The 21,918-nt window shown below is 35.4% G+C and overlaps 1 protein-coding gene across 3 annotated transcripts in view; it reads left to right on the top strand.

The window, feature by feature from the left end:
• Positions 1-21,918, top strand: part of LOC145258119 (PP2C-like domain-containing protein CG9801) — a 372,863-nt gene that overhangs the window by 104,597 nt on the left and 246,348 nt on the right. The window lies entirely within an intron of this gene.

The raw sequence follows: 21,918 nt of genomic DNA, 5'->3' as shown, positions 1-21,918 counted from the left end.
CTTTAATTCTTTATTTTTACAGGGGTTTTTTCATTTTAATTAAAAGTATATTTATTTGAAAAATCTTAATTAAAAAATAATTTTTAAAAACAATTATTTAAAAATTAATATTTTTTTATTCTGCATGATTAAAAAATATTTATTTGAAAATATTTTTTTAATATTTAAAAAAATATTGAAAAATTGTTTTTCATTCTGCATAATTAAGAAAATATTTATTTAAAAAAATATTTTTGATTAGAAAATGATTTTTTTTATATTGAAAAATCCATTTAAAAAAAAAAATTTTTAATATAAAAAAAATCGATATTTTTATATTGCATAATTAAAGATATTTATTTTAAATATTTTTAATTCAGAAATAAAAAAATATTCCTTTAATTTTTTTTATTTTGCATAACACATATATTGACTCTCTTTATATTTTAAAATTATATTTTTTGCTTTTTTGCTTAAGGTTTGCAGATCTTTGTTCATTTTCTTTGATATTTTTTTTAGCTTTCAGCCTTCATTGTACATATTTCAAATTAAAAAAAAAAAATGTCTATTACATTTGCAGCTTATGTAATAAAAAGAAAAGTTACTCGAGGCACCCTAATGCATATGTTGTATGTTCCTCGGTGAAAGTGAGGGGGTGAGGGTTAGCTATTCTTGTGCATCTTCCTTGGGCCAGGAAGGGTTAAGCCATTCTCTTGTCCTCCGTATACTCATATAAAAGAACAAAGTAAGAACAATTTTTACTTAGAATATATTTTTTTCATCTTAACTATACAAAAATCTATTTTCCTCCGAAACTCTGTTGTTTCTACCTAAATCATCCTTGCATCAAGGTTGTAGTGTATACTTCTAACATGACGCTACATTATTATAATCTACTCAACAACTAAAAAAAAAAAAAAAAAAAATACTTCAAATCTGTTCTATGTCACATGATTATACTAACCAATCAGAAATTTTTTCTCATCCCAAACAAGCATATTACCACTTTGACGTAATGGACTACTATTTGGGATTAGTGGACTGTGGAAAGTTCAGCAGTGAGATGTCTGTTCACATTACATTTAAATTTCTGCTGGTTAGTGCGGTCAGGGAAGCAGGAAACAGGGAGGGAGTTCCAAAGTCTTAGCAGTCCAAGGGAAGAAACTATTAAGAGAAAGCTTTCCGGCATCTAGGGACCTCAACAATGAAGAGGTGGGATGTTTGTGTGTTGGGTTAGTTGGGAGTGTGTATACGCAAGGGACACGAGTGCTATGAGTTCATCAGAGCACATTCCATTAATGTACTTGTAAAAACGACACAGGGATGCAGCATTTTGGCGACAGAACAATAGTGCAGGACCTATTAGATTTAGGACTGTTTTCTTGGAACACTGTCTAAGAGTGAGAGACTAGTGGTAGATGCACCAGTCCAGATGTGGCTGCAATACTACATGCACAGGTGAATTGTGGATTTGGTGTGAGTAATTTTTAGCAGGGTAAAGGGAGTCCCCCTTATTTGCAGTAGCTTTGGCAATGTCTTCAATGTATTTGTTCAAATTCATATTGCCTGTGAATGTTAAGTTGAGGAGTTTGAATGATGAGCTCTCAGGTTAGGTGTTATTTGTCATGGCAATCAATGGTTGAAGATTTTCTTGTAGTTGTTAAAGGAAAGAAGATTAGTCTTAGTAGCATTAAATGTTAACCATCCATTAATGTCTCGAACTTGTTCCTATTGTGATCTAAAAAAAAAAAAAAAAAAAAAAAGAAAAAAAAGTATAGTGACTTGGTAAGTTAGCTCCAACTTCAGATGGAGAAAATGTCTGAGAGAATCATTGGTATTTGATGACAAAAATCTACAGATCGTATTTTTTACTTAAAATATCATTTACAAGGAGTGGGTTAAGTAACGCCATGCATCATTCCTAACGAAATCGATTCCAAGTCAACGATTGTGTTATCTCTAGTCACTACGATATAACTATAGATATGAAACCCGATAGGTCAACTTTAACCATCATCAGACAAGTTTTTCTTTGCCCACCATATCGCTTCTTCCAACCGTGTAAGGAAGCTGGGACAGTTCCTTCATAGATAAACTTTCTTGGTTGATGATGAAGATGTAGCGTGAAGATAACTTGTTGGAGGAAGTTAGACATACTGTTTTTTGAGAGGAAGCGCTGCTATCCTGGAGATAGAAGACTCGTCCTGCTATCTGGAAAATATGCTGATTGCAAGTGGTAGATGTGAACTCGGTACAATAAGAATGAAGACAACATGGGCCAAATTTTGTGAGCTTTTGCCTCTGATAATATCGCTAGTAATTCCCCTCTACAACCGGGCTAACTTGTATAGCTGCTGTGTCGGGCACATCATGTTATATGGCAGTAAATGCTGTGCCCTGACTTAGTTCTTGTTTGCCCAACTGCAGCACAAAATGGTGGACTTTCAGTATGAAAACTGAGCACACTGAACTCTTCAGGTCAGTGGCTTTGCTGAAAACATTGGAAAACTTGGACGCAAATGATTGGACAAAACCTTAGAGTGTAATTTGGAGGACACTGAACTGTGAGAACTGAGGAGTTAGCTTCTAAAATCTCAAAACATCTCTGACCCTAGGTCAAGAGAAAAAGGTATTGTTAAATGAATAGAAGAAATCAAAATCATCTACGTTCATGAGATGACAGCTTATCCTAAAGCACATGTAAATTTCATTTAATCTTATTTATTTGATCGGTCATTGCTGTCCTATGTCTGGTCAGCACAGATTACAATGAATGGCTCAAGACAATTGTTCGAAGCCAACCCCATCCAATTCCATCTCAGATTTTATGTTTCTGAATTTTTTGTAGATGAGGATTGATTATTTGTCTTATTTGTATTCTTCGGATCGAGTGTCATTTTCACAATGCTTTGGTAGATGAAACCTCCGACCTTCGTGTGTATCTTATTAAACTTGGGTATCTTTCAGTCAGACTTGGGAATCTGCACGGAATTTCAAATGAAACCAAAAGTAACATGCTATTGTTCCGTTAGCCATCACTAGATAGAAGTCTTAAGTAATTTGCAACGAAGATTGAGCCTTCAACCTCCAGGAGTGTAACTTTACAACTGAGTTTTACCAAGTACTTTATCCACTATGCCACAGGTCTTTGTGGATAAACCTAAAGAAGACCAGAGGTTACATAGACTGAAACATGAAAATAATGCTCAAGAACAGTAGACCAAAGAATTCAAATAATACGAGTCTCGGGTCTTGTCGCAGTAAATCACACCATCTTGTTGATTGTGAGTTGGCGCTTGATATATTGATCAGCAGCCATTTAGTTATTGTTCGGGAATATCTCTTTGAGCAAGGTAATCGATCTATCTCTTCTTTGATTTATTGAATGCACCCATCATCTTAATGACCTCCTGCAGCTGCTCGTTGCTAGTGACTCACAAATATACATTTAAAATAATAATACTGAAGTTTGTTGATTTTTCATGTAATGAGAGATGAGGGATCGGAGTTGTGAGTCAGCAAGTTTTGCAAAAGTCTTCAGTGGAAGTTTTTTTGTTTTTTTTAACTGACTCTATTGTCTTGGATCAGATTTCAGCATACTCCATTTACACCCGTGTGTTGAAAATAAAACTTGATTGGAATACTGTCTGTACTCCGATTGCCATGGAACAGTGAACAGAACTTGTAGAAAATCAAAGATCCAAACTTCATTGGACCAAGAAGGGGCTACATGTTTGGAATGACCTTCAGTGAACATTGCCACCAACATTTGGTTAAACCCGTCAAAAATATTATGAAAATGCAAATTTGGATGAAATATTCAATGCGGTAAACTGAATATTCGAAAACCTGGAAAAAAAAAAAAAAAAATTGGCATCTCCTATAAACTTTAACATGCTCCAAAATAAACAAAGAATAGAATTATATATATATAAGTGTATACATGTGTGTGTGTATCTCAATTATCATTTTGGACACTTTTCGGCATGAAATGAACAAACTTAAAATGTCAATCAATCAATCCAATACTGGTTATCACAATGGAAATCGACTAAATCCAAACATTAGGCTAATCGTGTAGCCAATTGCTTGGATGCCTGGACAACGCCGGGTAGGCACAGTTAGTAAGTTACTATATAAGATCTGACTGCGTTCGGGTTCAGTTTGCCGATTTTGTAGTCGGTGTTGGGAACTGTTACACCACCTGTGTTACTTTCTGATTTTGAGCGGCTTTTAAAATTTCTCGCTGTCAAATTAAAAGTGATGCAACTGCTCGATTAAATTTAGCATCATTTTCTTCCCCATCGTGCATAAATATTTTTTTTCTCCAACATCTGTTTCCACATGTTGGAATGTAAACATATGCAGAGAATAGAAGCATGTCTCGAGGGAAGGGGGAGGTCATAGAGGGAGGGGGTGCTCTTTATAAAAGTGTTTATTGCGAGTTTTCTTTCTAAAATAAGCGATGAAAACCAAAACAGAACGATAGTGTACTCAGGTAGCGCTTACCAAAAATGATATTCTGCTGGAAATGTCAGATGCTCTCGAAGTAAAAAAAAGTTGTTGGTTGGCCTTCTATCTCTTAGAAACTGTGTATACTCTTTGAAAGAGTATCTGCATGATGAGTTTATAATGAAGAAAAGGTTGCGCAATCTCTAACCCACCATATTCGCCATTTTTACCTCGATTCGTGATATTATGATCTGTAGATTTTAGTTCTACTGTTAGTTTAAAATCAATCAATAAATATTTATCATTTTATAATGTTCTTTAAATGGAAATCACTCCAGACAAGGCTTGAAGCCAATTGATGTAAGGAGCTAAAAAATACTACTTTAAAGTCAAAAACTTGCCAATGATAAGTTAGATGGAATAGATTCAGACATAGAAAACAGCAATTCTTCCTTTGTCAGAAACATTTGTATTAACAATAGAAAATTATGGGCTAAAAAAAAAAAATAATACAATTGGAATTTAATCATTTTGAATCTGAAATCGGGCTCAACTGTTTCTGATTCTGATACCGATTATGGTAGTCAACAAAAAAAAAAGTTACATCGTCCCAACACTAGTTATAGATTTTGAAGCAACAGAAGAATGATGCTATCTTTTAAAATGTGTCTTCACATGTCATTGTTGAATGGATACTAAGCAAATTATTGAAATTCAGAAGGTCTAATAAGATTAAAACTCTGGATTAAGTTATCTGATTTATCTGTGCAAAAAGGATGATGCCACAAAATGATGGCATCATAAATTATAATGCTACCAAATAATGTCTCCAATTAAAATAGATGGAGGGGATTGCTGTGCACAGTGGATGACATCAGAAAACATCATCTCTCAAATCATATTGAAATGGAGAGGAGATTCTTTATGTTCTTTTTATTAGAATCAAAGGTCGTCGTAGGTCATCTCGTAGAACAATGTTGTAAGTAGTTGCAACCTCCTGTTTATTAATTTATATGCTTCATCTTTGAACATTTTAGAAGCATTTTCATTTATTTATTTTTTTATTTTGGGAATGGATAATTTTCCAATAGCCTCCATCCTTCCTCAGTCTATAGAGATACAAAATCGAGTTAAAATTCAATGTATTCATTTGAAATATGTCATAGGTTAGAAAATTCAAGTGCCAACCATTTTATTATTTACTCACTAGTAGTAGTCACACTGGCTATCATCAAAAATTTCTGTTTGAGAACAACTTATGGCGTTCTCTGGAGTCTGAGTGACAACAAGTCTCCTCAGATTTCCAGTACTCTCCACCTCTTTCGATAACCTTTGCAGATGAATTTGCGTTATCGTAACAGCAGCTTACCACTGATTCCTCATTGGCAATGACTATTGGTTTTCACTGGAATTTGGATAGCAATAAGCTTCCCCAAGATCCCAGTCCTCCTTGCATTCATCCAGCGGAGGTCTGGTTAGTGCTCTCTCTCTCTCTCTTCGGTCAATTCCATTCTCCTTGACCCTCACTTATTTAGTGTGGCGCCTGTTTATAGCGACACACGGAAAAAGGGGGGGGCTGGGTGGAAGGTAAGGGTGCGGGAGGGGGTTGATTTACAATTATAGTTTCAGTTTTTATGATTTCATGTGATTATAATTATTATTGTTTACAGGAATTTGTAATATTTCTGACGAGTTAAAGATATATAATTTTTTTTTTTACATATACACATATATTATTCTAAGTTGATCTATTGTCTATAGATTTTCAGTATTTACTTCAGCATGAGTAGAATTTAACAGTAAAATATGAAAATACATTTATGGCAATTAAGATACACAAAGGCGTCTGTGTCTCACTCCCGGTGGCATTTAGCCTGACAATTTCCTACGGGGATTAAATGCGGATGCTTAATTGCCATTAAATATCTTTTCAAATATTTATTGTGTGTATTTAGGTAGCAGTTTTTCATTTAAATAAACATTGTTAAAAATAATAGATTCTGTTTAATCATACCTTATTATTTTATTAATAAAAATTAATCAATCTAGCCATCTATCTTGTCTTAGAAGGGTTTAGTAATATAGAAAATTGGGGTCTAAGTGATTTGACATATCAACAAAAACAGACAAACGAACGAAGGTGTTATGGATTTTATGAATCTTAGTATTTCTACTTATTTTTCAAATTGCATCACAATATATAAACCAGTAAATATGGAATTAGTTTTTAATATAATTGAGATGGTAAATGTCTTTGATAATTTCGAGAATATACTTCTCTTTTTTTTTTTTTTTTTTTTTTTCCAAAAAGAAAACAAACCAAAAGACTGCTGCATAAAATAAAATGCCGTAAGTACGGAAAAGGAAACAAAATTAGATCAGCTGCCAAGCAGAAAACAGCAGGCGTTATGTTTTAAATCTAATTATTTTTTTAATACTAGACTACCCGTGACCCGTTGGGTCAGTATGTTATATTAGCTATGGAATTCATGTATGAGCGTGACACTTGTGATGGAAAGAAAATATTTTTTTTTTTTTTTTTTGACATAACAGAAACATTTCTATGAAAGTATATTAAAATGAAAAATCACGGACGGATCACTCAAACAGGAAAAAAAAATCCTTCCTATTCGTGTAAAGTTACCTATTTTTCTGAATAATCGCTCAAAAATCGAAAATTAAACATGATTTTCCTACGAATCGAATGCAGACGAAAGTCATTTAGCAGCAAGAACACACATGAATTTACCGATGAGAAATATAAGTATGAAAAACCCATATTGGAATCCTTCAACCAAGTTATAGAAACTTAAAATCTAAAAATAAATAATAAATAAAAGCTGAAGCAAAAAAATAAAACCTAAATAAATAAAATAAAATAAAACTAATATTGAAACAGATTAGTAAATGTGTCAACAAATTCACCGTTCTCACAAAACTATTTTGTATCTATAAATGTAAACAAAAAATAAAAAAAAGAAGGAAGGAAGAGGTACGGATAGAGAGTAGTAGTAGGCTTGGCTTTACTACAATTGTTTTTATGTTTGTCAACGGGTTAAAGTCGTAAGAAAATAGCGACAGTATAGTTGTAATAAAGAATAGTTGCACCCCCCTTCTTCTCATGTTAAATAATAATTTCGAAATAATAACGTTAATATTTCATTGCGCAGGTCAAAATCTGCAAAAAAAAAAAAAAAAAAAGCGATTTGTGTTTATTTGTTTACGTTGTTATGGGTTAATGTTTATGCCAGATGTCATAAACCGGAAAGTGGGTTACATCACTCGTTACAAGATCATTTGAGTTTTATAATTATATAGATTAATCCTAACATTCCTATCATTATTATGTACATATATTGATGTATAATGTTTGTTATATTTTAAGTTTAATTTTATCACACACACACATATTCACATTTAGAGAGCAATGTGCAGTGTCAGCTTTGAGCACCAACCTTTTCCTAATGCTAAACAGATACATCATTGTCTTTCTCCTACTTGACACCTCCCCATCACTGCATCTCTACCAACAAATGTAAATCTATTTCGCTCCAGACAATCACACCTCCTTGATATGCACTTGGTCATGCTTTATACATTATATATATATATATATATATATATATATATATATATATATATATATATATAATGTGTGTGTGTGTGTACTAAAATAATTAATTCTTGCCTTGATATATGTATATAAATAAGGACTCTTTGTTCATAATATAAGCATTCTAACTGATATGCCATATGAAAGGGATATATTCGTTTAAAGTAGCTGAGTGGTTTTAGCTGAGTATTTGAGCAATAATCTAAAAAGTCACCTTACTAGATGGATTTTCGTGGTCGGGGTTGGTATATCCTTAAGCATGAGGTTTACGGCATATTTTTCGGTATCAAAGCTGGTGTACCAATCAGCCAATCATATTCTTATGAGGAAGAACTCGAATGCTAGCTATTTTCGATTCATTTTATATTTTTTAAATTGTGCTTTATAATACTTTAAAATATTCATAAGATTTTATTTCAAATCGGTTTAATTTTTTTTTTTTTTTTTTTTTTTGTCGATCCTCTGGCTACACTATTGTTATTTCATATTTCCTGTTTAACAAACACAGATTCCTTCGCCTAAAACATAACATACTTAATGGGTTTTATGGTACATTCTTAAGTGTGAGGCTATCGACATATTTTTGATGTCTAAGCTTCTCAGTCAGTATTTATGGCTTACATCAGCCAATCAGATTCTTGTGAGGAAGATACCCCGGATGTATTCATATTCATTACATCATTAACGGAAACTGAAAACATTTCACATGCGTAGTCTGCGGAGAATTCTTGTGACGTCTGCAACCCATAATGTAGATTGAAAAATAGGCTTATTCAGCCACAGGAGACAGTGTTCAATCACAACCTCTACAGGCGCAACCCCATAGTCTTCTGAACTGACGGATGCCAGCTTTAACGAATGTTAATTTTGATTTACATTAAAAACAAAAAAATTTAAAAAAATGTTACAAAAGGAATATTATGCTAATATCATATTGAAAGGAAAATATTGTTTGGGTTTTGTACTGATTTATTATGCAAGAATTAAAAAAAACAAAAACAAGAATTCTTCAAAATAAGAGCATTAATCTGCAGATAACAATTTGAAAGCTTGATTTACTAGTTTTCTACTGCAGGAAAATTTGGAACATATTCAGAATGGTGAATGAGGAATCTGAGTGACAATAAGTCCTTCCAGATGTCCAGTACTCTCCACTTAAATGACACTTGTAAATGACATTGTGCCATCACAATAGTTGCTTATGATTGATTTCTTGTTGGCAATGACCAATCTTTGAGAGTTGGATGGCAATAAGTTTCCACTGTTGTTATTATTTACAGCCGTCTTCTTAGCCTTCTTTTTCTACTTCTACGCCCTTCTTCCAAACCTTTTTCTTCGTCTTCAAAACTCTCTTATTTTTCTACTTAGCTGTCTACTTATTCATCCTTCAGAAAACCTTTGAGTTGTTGAAGGAAAAAATTCCATTTATATCCTTCATCTGTTGTATATTGCTGCCACGTTTAAAAATATTTATAAACGTCCAGTGCGAATGCAGACCCCATGATATTATTGCACCACCTGTGTTACAAACTGAAACATATCTATGTAATTACTTTCGTTAACGTAGTTTCAGAATATATCAAGTTCTGAGGGTCGATTTTGAAAGTTTTAGAAGAAGTTTCTGACATATTCCCATTCTATGAATGTCTTTTGCGAATAAAAACCCAACAATATTATTGTACCATCTTTGGACAGAACAGATACCGCACTTTAATTATAAGCCAATGACGAAAGAAATGTGTGTTTTTGTTAGTTTCACATTCTACACAATAGCGACGCCAGACGAAGTTAAAAAAAAAAAAATGATTATATTTTGTTCATTGCATTATCTGTGATTGGGCGATCTCATCTTTTTAAATAAAAGGTGTGGAAGATGGTGATGACCTTCATACAAACAAAATTGTTTTAGCGTATTTTATATATATATATATATATATACATGGTAATTAAGCTACACAGAATATTCCGCATTTCATTCTCGTGAGAAATCGTCAGGCTTAAGCCAGACTTTTTTTCTGGACAGGAATAATTGTTTCTATGAATCTTCCACACCTTTTATTTAAAAAGATGAGATCGCCCAATCACAGATAATGCAATGAACAAAAAAAAAAAAAAATTTTTTTTCTATAATAATTATTAAATACCTATAGACACTAGTGTTTCATCCTTTCGGGAATCATCAGTGCAGGGTGTCACGATTAACACCAGTCGACAGATCCGAACCCGGCAACAAAGCCATCTCTGACTCCATCAGCAAGGACCAAATTCATTCGGTCATCGTTAACCGCAAGAAATATTGTTGAAATTTAAACATTTATTTTTAAATGTTTTTAACGTCTGTCAGAGTGATCTAATCATTATATGATGATTTGTTCATGCGAGTTAAATTGATCGACTTTATTTCAACTGTAAAGTGCTCAACGATAAGAAACAAATTTCTTAAAGGGATATTATTTTAATATTTTTTTAAGGCCAAGTAAATTTTCAAACATTTTTCATGAAGTAGGTAAATACATATGTTTCAAGTGTCCTTTTTTTCTTTTAATTTTTTTTTTTTTTTGTAAGAATTCTTATCTAAAGAAATCTAGCCCTTTTTTTTTTTTTCTTTTTTCAAATCATTTTTCTTGATAGATCCCTCGGGGAAGGATTATGAATTTCAGATTAGATGAATAAGCTTGTAATCTTATTGAATCCTTGACTTTTTGGTTACAAACAAATGATCAATGGATGTGCATCACAGCAACAACCAAAAACATTTTTCGAATTATCATATCGATTTGAACTTTAAAATCTTTAGATTCTGAAAATACACACTTTAAAGAAAAATTAATACTCAATTTTTGTAGGGTGTTTATGGGATTTTATGGCTAAAAACTGATCCAAATGTCAAACAAGAGGAGATTGCTATAACGTACAATAAACTTCAACAAATTAAAAATATTTTTTTTTTTTTTTTTAAATAGTCTGAAAATTTGTAATTCTTGTGAATAATAAAAATAAATTATATCTAATCAATTTTTTTTTTTTTTTTTTTTTTTTTTTTTTTTTCACAACTCTACCGAAATATCAATTCTGGAAATTTTTCTTATTCAATAAAAAAATGATTCTGTTATTGTGATAACCTTTTTTTTTTTTTATTTCTTCTTGTATCTCTTAATATGAATATGAATTACTGAATGTTGCAAAATATAAAGGAATTGCATTTTTTTTATTCATTTTTAGATTTCTTTTCTATATAGATTTTTTCCATAAAAAAAAATTTTCTGGGGAAAATAACTTTTTTCCTAATCTTTTATTCTTTTGTTTCTTACTTTCCATACCCTCCTCCTAAAAAGATGTGGTTTCGCATGACAAATTGGCTTTTTTGGGACATTTTTTATTCTACCATTTATGTTTTTGACAATTCGGAAAGAGGGGTTTTGATTTCTTTATCTTTTTTTAAAAAATATTCTTTGTGTGTGTAAACTCTTTTTCAGACCAAACAAGGCCTATTGCCACTTGAACGTAGGAGGCTACTATGAGGGGTGTGCAATAAGTAATGCCCCTGACCCATTCCCAGTTGTCTGATGTAGCTGAAATTTTGCATGTGCAATGATTTATATCTCTAATTACAGCTCCAAGCTAATTGTGGTTTCTGTTTTACAGGTGTTTGAACTGAGTCAGGTGTGAAATGGAGCCTGTTGAATGCCGAGCAGTAATCCGGTTTTTGTATTTGAAAGGACGCACACCACAGGAGACTTTGATGAAATGAAAGAAACTTATGGTGATAATGCCCCATCATATGACCTTGTAAAACGCTGGCATCGTGAATTCAAACATGGCCGGAAGTCTGTGGAAACAGCTTCTAGACCTGGTTGCCCCCCCCCTTCTGCCATTGATGAGGCATCTGTCCGTCAAGTTGAGGCTGCTACTTTGGAAGATCGGCACATTATTATTCGCCAAATAGCCCAAGATGTCAAAATTAGTAGAGGGTCTGTGGAAACTATCATTCATGACCATTTGCATATGCATAAGGTGTCTGCCAGATGGATTCCCAGGTTGCTCACACCATTCCAGAAGCGAGAACGTGTCGAGTGCTCGAGGATAAATTTGGAGATGTGCCAAGAAGATGAGTCAGTTTTTCAAAAGACTAATTACACAGGATGAAAGCTGGGTCCATCACTATGATCCAGAGACCAAAGCACAGTCAATGCAGTGGAAGCACTTGGACTCACCACCTCCAAAGAAGGCAAGGGTGCAGCCCTCCCCTGGCAAGGTCATGCTCACAGTCTTCTGGGACCAGGACGGAGTAGTGATGAGATTTCCTGGCAAAGGGTACCACAATTACAGGAGCCTATTATGCTTCACTTTTGAGGAAATTAAGGGAAGCTATCAAAATCAAGAAGCTGGGCAAGATCAGCAAAGGTACCCTTCTCCTGCAGGACAACGCTCCGGTCCACAACTTGCATGTTTCCAGATCAGAAGCACAAGCGTGTGGTTATGAAATCCTTCCCCATCCTCCCTACTCTCCTGACCTTGCACCCTCTGACTTTCACCTCTTCCCAGCGATGAAGTTGTTTTTGAAAGGAAAGCGTTTCCCAGATGATATGCAGCCTTGATTTCTGAAGTCACGCCATGGTTGGAGGACCAACCTGGTGTGTTCTACAAAAACAATTTCCAGAGCTGCATCAAATGATGGGAGAAATGCATAACTGGGTAGTTCCTATGTAGAGAAAGAATAATAATTGTGCCAAATTTCGTTGCTGTACTGCTATGGGAAGTGGGTCAGGGGCATTACTTATTGCACACCCCTCGAAGTTGGGATTGTGCTTAACCGTCTGCATAGTGTCTTTAAACTTTGCAGGGAGTTGAACAGCAAGATGTATGTTTGTATTACACTCTTAATTTCTGCATGTTAGTACAGTCAAGAAACAGGAAGGGAGTTCCAAAGTCTAGCAGTCCAAAGGAAGGAGCTATTAGGGTAGAAGGCTTTCCGGTATCTAAGAACCTTAACAGTGAAGGGGTTGAATTTTGCTGTTTATCAGGTTAGTTGAGAGTATTTATGTCAAGCGGGCTATGAGTTTGTCAGAGCACATTCCATAAAAGTACTTGTAAAACAAGCACAAGGATGCAACATTGTGGCGATGGGACAGGAGTTGGAGCTTAATTGAAAGTGTGGGACCTATTAGATTTGAATTTGGTTTTAGACCCAATCTAAGAGGGAGAGACTAGTGGTAGATCCATCAGCCCAGATGTGCTGACCATACTCCATGCATGGGACAATTGTGGCTTTTTAAAGATAAAGAATACTCTTGGGTGTGAGTAATCTTCTAGCATGATAGAGGGAATCTACCTTCTCTGCAGCAGGCTTGGCAATGTCTTCAATGTATTTGTTTCAGTTGCTTGTGAATGTTAAGCCAATGAGTTTGAATGACGAACTCTTAGGTAGAATGTTATTAGTCATAGAAATCAATGGTTGAGAAGGCTTCTTGTAATTGTTAAAGGAAAGAAGCTTAATCTTAGTAGCATTAAATGTCACCGTCCATTTACGGTCCCATTCCACTACAGACTGGAGGCTATTTTCTAAAGTTTCAGCCAGTGCTTTGAATATGTGTACATTTTTTTTAATATTTAAGTTAAACAAGTGGTTTAATGGACGTCATCATAGACTTATAGTCAACTAACTCTATAGCAATAGTACTAGAGACAACAGCAGCAGCAGCGACAGGTTGAGGCTAATGACTTAGAATCTATGCTTAATTTTAAGCTCGGCATTGATTGGTGCAAGCAGTTAACTTCTTTCTGGCTTGTCCAATCAGAGACAATCTCTCAGGCGAGCTGATGACACAACCGTAGCTGATGAAAGGGATGTTAGTGTTATATTATTTCTTGGCCGGGAGATGCCACTGTTTGAACCAGCCCCCAAACTTTTCTTTTGGGACACAACTCTCCTTCCGTGGAGGGTGCGTGATTTGGCCCTGTGTTCGACCTTGATGAGAAGACACTAAGATTCAACATGGCTACGACCATAAATTGTAGACTTAATGTAATGCACGCGTATTTACGTATACACATGGACACGGTTTGACTTCCACACCTACGTCTCTTCCTTACAAAGAAGACGTTCATCCTATCGTTCATATACAAACTCTTCGCTCTTTCGTACTAATGGGACATTTATTTAACACCATGTGGAATTTCTGACCTTTTGTCTTCTATTATTATCTTAAAACTTAGCTCCTTGAAAAGTTTAATTAAATCTTTCCTGAGTCTGTCTAATGTGCTTCCATTAATCCCCGCTAATAAACCCAGCTAATAAACCCAGCTAATAAACCCCGCTAATAAACCCAGCTAATAAACCCCGCTAATAAACCCAGCTAATAAACCCCGCTAATAAACCCAGCTAATAAACCCAGCTAATAAACCCCGCTAATAAACCCAGCTAATAAACCCCGCTAATAAACCCCGCTAATAAACCCAGCTAATAAACCCCGCTAATAAACCCAGCTAATAAACCCCGCTAATAAACCCAGCTAATAAACCCCGCTAATAAACCCCCGCTAATAAACCCCGCTAATAAACCCCGCTAATAAACCCCGCTAATAAACCCAGCTAATAAACCCAGCTAATAAACCCAGCTAATAAACCCCGCTAATAAACCCCCGCTAATAAACCCCGCTAATAAACCCAGCTAATAAACCCAGCTAATAAACCCCGCTAATAAACCCCCGCTAATAAACCCCCGCTAATAAACCCCGCTAATAAACCCCGCTAATAAACCCAGCTAATAAACCCAGCTAATAAACCCCGCTAATAAACCCCCGCTAATAAACCCAGCTAATAAACCCAGCTAATAAACCCAGCTAATCTCGGATTTCATTTTTCACTCTTCTTCCCTACTTTCCTCATTTTCTCCTTGTGACAACAGTCATAGAAACAAGCGTCTAAGGGTGGCATGTGCGTATTGTAAAAAACGGTCACCGACACTCGAACTCGAAACCTGACTGATAAGAAACGAAAAGATGACATATGCAAATTAAGACGTGGTTGAATTTGATCATAAAAAAACAGGTATTGCTTTTATTGGGGAGGAAATTCTTATTGTCGTCGTCTGGGAAGAAATACTGATTTTCTACGAACGTCAAATGAAAACCGGAAAAGAAAAAGGATAGGCGTGTTTGCGTGTGCCAACATTGCAAGTTGAAGAAAAACTTTTTTTTTTTTTTTTGCATCAACATTTAACGGTATTTGGTAGTTTAAAGGCAAACTTTAACTTCAACACTTCAAACTATTCTAACCGTTATCATGGGAAAAAGATGACTAAGTAGCAACATGGTGAAGCCATTTACCAAAGTAGTAATATGGTTGAAAAAGTTAAGGTTGGTAGCGAGACTTCAAAAGATAGATGATATGGCAAGCCTACTGCTCTTGTATTTGGAGATGAGCAAAAGTGATCAACTGGACGTCGAGCAGATAGACTCAATTAAAGGAGGAATTCATGGATGGTGCATTCACATCCTACAGGAAGTTAACCATGATGAAATGGGCTGGCGAGCATATGGATGTTTATGTGAACAATATCAAACGATTGGTTGGACTGGCTGGTTTCGAGGGAGTCGGACTAGAAAGACTTGCCGAACTGGTTTTTGTCATAGGGTTCTCTGATGCCATTTCCATAGAACTCGAGCAAGCACCAAAAATTGAGACCCTAATCATTGGAGACCTAATAGCAAGAGCAAGGATGCTGACGTCAACTATGGACCAAAGCCATCGCATGGTTGCGTCCATGAGTCCATCCAATGGTAAATCTGCTGCTCCTACTAGGAGTAAACTGCTATAGATGTGGACACAAGGGTCACATATTGAGAGATTGCCAAAGACATGGAACCCATTGTTACTGATGCAGTAAGGTTGGATACTGGACCCAGGACTGTTCCGGAAATGTACAAGGGGATGAGGCATAAACGTCAACCTACTCCCCCACCAAGATGTAAATGCGGCGCTCCTAGAGATTATCGTCTGTGTTGATGGAATGCGGGGTTCAGCATTGACACAGGATGCTCGCATACAATAATAGATGCAAAGCGATGTCGATCTTGGAAGACAGCAAAAGTGGACATCCTGACTATTGGAGGCTTGTGTCATGCAAGAGAAGTAGTCACTATTTCAACAAAAAATAGTGACTATGTTAGCATCGATGCTCTGGTGGTGCATGGTAAACCACTGGAATTTGATCTTTTCTTACAGATGCAATAAAAACATTGGGGAGCGTCACTGTTGAATCTATGGGTGCAGTCCGGATCGGCATCGGGAAAGTCTCCCTGTATGCAACTATCTTTATCAGTGAACTGGACTTTACTGTCATGTTTGATCATCAGAAATGAGTATGGATCGCAGCATGAAAATGGGCAGATAACCGCCCACCTGAAGGACTGTGTAATGGAATGCCAGAATATCAAGTGGCTGCGGAGATTCAGTCAAGAACTCTGGGCATGGATGGAAAAGGGTTGGCTTGTGCCATACCCTGAAGAAAGACTCAGATCCCCCAAAAGAACTAACTCCGTTGATGGCCATGATGCACCGGAATAAGACAAAGGTGTAGCCAGTGATGAACTACTGCAAACCCAACAATCATGTAGATGCATTCACAGCAAATGCGGATGTTTGCACTGCTAAAATGCGCAAGCGACACCAAAAACTGGGCTAACGTGTCGCTGCTAGACCTCCAGAGAGCGAATATTCAAGTATGAATCTACGAGACACTGTGGCCGTAGCAGATTCTAGAGGTCGGAGGAAATAGATATTGTCTGACACGTTTAGGTGTTTGGCTTGAACGTGGCTCCCTTCATTAAGAAGGCTATCGTTACTAGGAAGCTGTTGACAGTGCGATGTTAGCTTACATTGACAATATCTTTGACAAAGACATTGTGCCCGCTTCTCGTGTCAGGGAACATTTAGTTTGATACTGGTTAGAATTCAAGGACCCAAAACGGTTTGGGATGGCACACGTGTGCTGGGACTGACAGTCTTAAGAGAGCAGGATGTCTTGCACTGGTAATGAGGGAACGCAACCCCAGGAATTCCCAATATCCTAACACAATGGACTGTATTTTCCTCATGTGGAAAGCTTGTAGGGTACCTCCCAATCTGTGCGTGGCTGCATATGGCATAAAGAGAAGAGCCTTAGCAATCACAAATGGTAGGAACGGCAAAGTGAAAAACTCCCGATTTCAGTATATGATGCGTGAGACTGGACACAGTAAAGCGAAATGATCCAGTTTGTGGGAACTGGTGTGTGGATGGCTGGGAACTGAACATATGGGTCAATGCCAGCGTCTAGCAATCACATTGGCATTGGAAAGACATGGAACTGTGGTGGAGGACACTTGTTGGCTGCTACTTGAGAATCATGCACAGCATATTAATCTGGCTAAATTGGATGCCATGCCGAGAGGAATGAACTTGTTGCACATAGACCCACTCTACGTATATACACAACTATCACTTTTTTAATAGAATATATTCTTTTTTCAAGTCGGTTTCTATTTAACTCATAGTTGGGACCCTAACAGGCACTCCGGGTCAGAGTGGACCTGGGAGCAATGGTAATTGAAGGGTGGCTCCACACTCCCCAAAGCCCGCAAGCTGGGGCCTCACCATTGGATATAGTTTAAGGTCATATCCAGGACCTTTTTTTTTTTTATTCGAAGTCATTTGAGCGTAAGGTTAATTCGTATATCAGTGGGAAGAAAGACGGATTTTCTACGAACATCGAAACAAGAAAAGAAAAAGGATTGTCAACATTGCAAGCTGAAGAAAAACTTTTTTTTTTTTTTTGTAAGAACATTTAACGATATTTGGCAGTTCATAGGCAAACTTTAACTTCAACACTTCATGTTGTATAATGGTGTTTCATATTGAAGAGATATGACGCAGGGGGGGTCCATATTGGAACAATACATATAACGGATATAACGATAGTGATGAAATGGAGAGAAGACATTTATATATATTATATTTCTGGGATGCTTGGGACTTCATATATATATATATATATATATATACACTGACTGGAGATGTATACAAGTTCTTTTAACACATTAGATGAGAGGGAGATACTTCACTTATGATGATGATGGGGGACACATAATACTTGGAAGGGTTCGTTATAAGATAATAAACACAATTACATTTTTCTGTTGTAACTGAATGATGACACAAGACAACACTTACAAAACAATGATGATTGCTTTATTCATCTGTTCGGCCGGTCAATGAACGTCAGGAATTCACTTGTATCTACATGGTTAATCTTCTACCCTTTCGCTTCCCGGGGATTAACTGATCACTGACTGCCAACTGACTGATTCTCAACTCTCTCTCTGATTGACTCTAACTGACGAACCCATAGAACTATATGGAGAATTGTCATTTGTCTATGACGTCAGAAGTGTGTTTTTCAAACGTGACTAATTTCACGTGGCTATACATGTTTGTCCAAAACACACTTCTGCAAACAAAAGAATCCTCTCCTAACCTATTTTTTAACCTAACCTATTTTTACCTATATATTTTTAACTTTCATTGTTCATTCTTTTACTGACATATTTAATATTCGAATTTCTAAAAGAATTAACAATAGCCTTAATTTCTCGCATAGCATTTCTTAACTTTGTCTGCAGGGTTCTATTCTAGCCTTATCCTAATCTCATTTCCACTTATTTAATATTCTTCTTATTTACAGGGAAAGGGGGCAACCTGTAACATTCATTCCTTTTTTTCATTTTTTCCTTTTCTTTCTTTTCTTTCCCTGTTTTTCTTTCTTTCCCTGTTTTTCTTTCTTTCCCTGTTTTTCTTTCTTTCCCTGTTTTTCTTTCTTTCCCCGTTTTTCTTTCTTTCCCCGTTTTTCTTTCTTTCCCCGTTTTCCTTTTCTTTCCCCCTTTTCTTTTCTGTTCCCCCTTTTCTTTTCTTTTCCCCTTTTTCTTTTCTTTTCCCCTTTTTCTTTTCTTTCCCCTTTTTCTTTTCTTTCCCCTTTTTCTTTTCTTTCCCCTTTTTCTTTTCTTTCCCCTTTTTCTTTTCTTTCCCCCTTTTTCTTTTCTTTCTCTCTTTTTCTTTTTTCTCCTTTTTCTTTTCTCCTTTTTCTTTTCTCCTTTTTCTTTTCTCCTTTTTCTTTCTTTTCTTTTCTCCCTTTTCTTTCTTTTCTTTTCTCCCTTTTCTTTCTTTTCTTTTCTCCTTTTCCTTTCATTGTCCTATTTTTTGTTTATCTTGTTTTTCCTCTTTTTGGTTCTTCCCCCCTCTTTTTTCTCTTTTTCTCTTTCTCTTTTCTCGTTCCCTTCTCTCTTCATCTTTCCTTTCCCACCCCACCTTATTTTTCTTTACATTTATTATCAGGTTATTCATTCTCATCTTTCTTTCCCAGTTCCCTCCCCCGATTTTAGCTTTACATTGAATTTTATTACTCATGTTTGCCTTTTCTAGTTACAGAGAATTCAGTGTTCTTTTTAAGTTAAAATCTTAATGTTTATTTGTGAACTGCACTTAAAACACTTTTCCTCTTGTCTATTTTCAAGATCATCTTTATTTGCTATTCTAAAGAAAAAACAAAAAATATCCCATCAAAAACTGGAATGTTCGAATAACGGAATTGCTATTCTAAAGAAAAAACAAAAAAATATCCCATCAAAAACTGGAATGTTCGAATAACGGAATTGCTATTCTAAAGAAAAAACAAAAAAATATCCCATCAAAAACTGGAATGTTCGAATAACGGAATTGCTATTCTAAAGAAAAAACAAAAAAATATCCCATCAAAAACTGGAATGTTCGAATAACGGAATTGCTATTCTAAAGAAAAAACAAAAAAATATCCCATCAAAAACTGGAATGTTCGAATAACGGAATTGCTATTCTAAAGAAAAAACAAAAAAATATCCCATCAAAAACTGGAATGTTCGAATAACGGAATTGCTATTCTAAAGAAAAAACAAAAAAATATCCCATCAAAAACTGGAATGTTCGAATAACGGAATTGCTATTCTAAAAAACAAAACAAAAATATCCCATCAAAAACTGGAATGTTCGAATAACGGAATTGCTATTCTAAAAAAAAAAACAAAAAAACATCCCATCAAAAACTGGAATGTTCGAATAACGGAATTGCTATTCTAAAAAAAAAACAAAAAATACATCCCATCAAAAACTGGAATGTTCGAATAACGGAATATGCTAAGCAAATATTTGCAATAACTGGATCGATAAATGAATCCGATCATGGAGTATTCAATCTGCGTAGATTTCTGCTTCTCAAATTACTTTTAGACCAAGTGTAAATTCAACACCCAAATTCTGCCGTGATATGAAAAGAACACGTTTAACATGACACCATATCTGACGTCACACAAACGTTCAAAACATAAACAGAATCGTCTCTGCAAATGAACTTGTCCTTAAAATAACATTTTCTACATCAAAGTAAAAAATAATTTTATTTTTTTATTTTTATGGAAAAATGTTAATCGCGAACAATTTCAATTCAAAAATGCATGGCCATATTTTGTTTTATGTTTCCAAAAATCATGGCAAAGTGGAATGACGTCATATACGGTGTCAGGTTAAATTGTTCCTTGCATATGTCGGTGAAACTGAGCGGATTTAAATTTAGTTCTTCATTTTTTTTTTAGATTGACCACATTCGGATTTTAAGGCACCAAGAAACACTCGCAAAGTTGCACTAAAAAAAATTTTGCAGGATAAACGTTGGGTAGACCCTCTCTCTCTCTCTCTCTTAAAAAAACAAAACAAAAAAAAAGTGATGTATAAAGTCCTTCCCTTCGCCTCACCAAATGAAAAAAAGAAGACAACCTCTTTTTTTTTCTTTTTTTTTTTTAATCTGTACAAGAAAGTGATCATTTTCGAATGCCGGTCTGAGCTCCAATCTATGGTCCCCCTTGTCAAACTTTCACGAGAAACCACTATCAATAATTTCCCCCACTCTTTATCTGTGCCTAAACTAAAATGTAGATTCCATGAAAAAAGCTTCTTTCTTAGAACTGCACACTTGAGGAAATCTCTTCCGTTTGCCCGCTTTCTAGCTGACTACAATATGGTCGTCTTCAAGTCCAACGTAAACAAGTCCTTGATGAGCCGTTCCCCTTGAGTAATCCAATTTACCAAATTTACATTCTAACGATTACTATGATATTGTCCCATTGACAACTGTACACTCTTTAATCCTTATTCTCGAATAGCCTCTGGGCCTTGATAAGTGGTGATTCCTATGTAAAAAAAAAAAAAAAAAAAGTCCAGAAAGGACATTTTATGTGATAATGAGGCAAAAGTAAATATGTCGATCATGTTTAATCATGTTTATCACCTGAATAGCAACAAATGTATTGTTCTAGACTGCTCGTTTATTTCTGACTCGCCTTTCATCCATAGCAATCAAGCTACATAGAATTGTTTGCATTTCATCCTTGCTCTATTCATATATTGAGCACTGATGATGTAAATACTGAAAATCAAAACAGAAAATATATCTCCTTAATAAAATTTTATGTGGATAGATGAAATAATATATATCTGAGAGTCGCTCCAAAAGTAAAGCCTCCTATTTTTTTTTTTTTTTTTTAACTCAAGGAGTTGAAGACCTACGAAGACAAAAGTGCACTTATTATCAGGAGGTTCTGATAGTTTGGACATGCCCTTTGTCATTTACTAGCTGGTCTGATTTACAACACTGCTATCGGGATGGCACAGGATGAGTGGTGATCAACCGAGGATGTGACGTGCAATAGTCCAACCTGACTTGAAAGCTGTGACCGGCCCTTAGATCTTTGGTGTGCGATGATGGAATTGCGAATGGCTGAGGGATGCTGAGGAGCCGGCAGTGGACAGAC

This window comes from Euprymna scolopes, chromosome 33 (assembly GCF_053919585.1).
Source record: "Euprymna scolopes isolate OS-2025 chromosome 33, ASM5391958v1, whole genome shotgun sequence".
Taxonomy (NCBI): domain Eukaryota; kingdom Metazoa; phylum Mollusca; class Cephalopoda; order Sepiida; family Sepiolidae; genus Euprymna; species Euprymna scolopes.
The sequence above is the reverse complement of the archived record's forward strand: the minus strand, read 5'-3'. Positions and strand labels throughout refer to the sequence as shown.